The 365-nt window shown below is 46.8% G+C and overlaps 1 protein-coding gene across 1 annotated transcript in view; it reads right to left on the bottom strand.

Annotated features, from left to right (window-relative positions):
• LOC107667421 (splicing factor 3A subunit 3-like) overlaps positions 1–365 on the bottom strand; it is a 15,645-nt gene that overhangs the window by 14,428 nt on the left and 852 nt on the right. The gene's annotated exons all lie outside the window — the stretch shown is intronic.

The following is a 365-nucleotide window of genomic DNA, read 5'->3' as shown; positions in this document are numbered from 1 at the left end:
GAAATGAGAGGTAGAGTTGAGTGTCATCAGCATAGCAGTGATATGAAAAGCAATGTTTCTGAATGACAGAATCTAGTGATGCCATGTAGACAGAGAAGAGAAGTGGTCCAAGAACTGAGCTCTGAGGCACCCCAGTAGTTAGATGTTGCGACACCTCACCTCTCCATGATACCTTGAAGGACCTATCTGAGAGGTAAGACTCAAACCACTGGAGTGCGGTTCCTGAGATGGCCTTTGCCAATAGGGTTGACAGAAGGATCTGGTGGTTAACCGTGCCAAAAGCAGTGGACGGATCCAGCAAGATAAGTATTGAAGATTTGGAATCCGCTCTTGCCAGTCTTAGGGCTTCAACAACTGAGAGCAAG

This window comes from Sinocyclocheilus anshuiensis, unplaced genomic scaffold (genome assembly GCF_001515605.1).
Source record: "Sinocyclocheilus anshuiensis isolate Anshui unplaced genomic scaffold, SAMN03320099.WGS_v1.1 scaffold1935, whole genome shotgun sequence".
In the NCBI taxonomy this organism is placed as follows: domain Eukaryota; kingdom Metazoa; phylum Chordata; class Actinopteri; order Cypriniformes; family Cyprinidae; genus Sinocyclocheilus; species Sinocyclocheilus anshuiensis.
The sequence above is the reverse complement of the archived record's forward strand: the minus strand, read 5'-3'. Positions and strand labels throughout refer to the sequence as shown.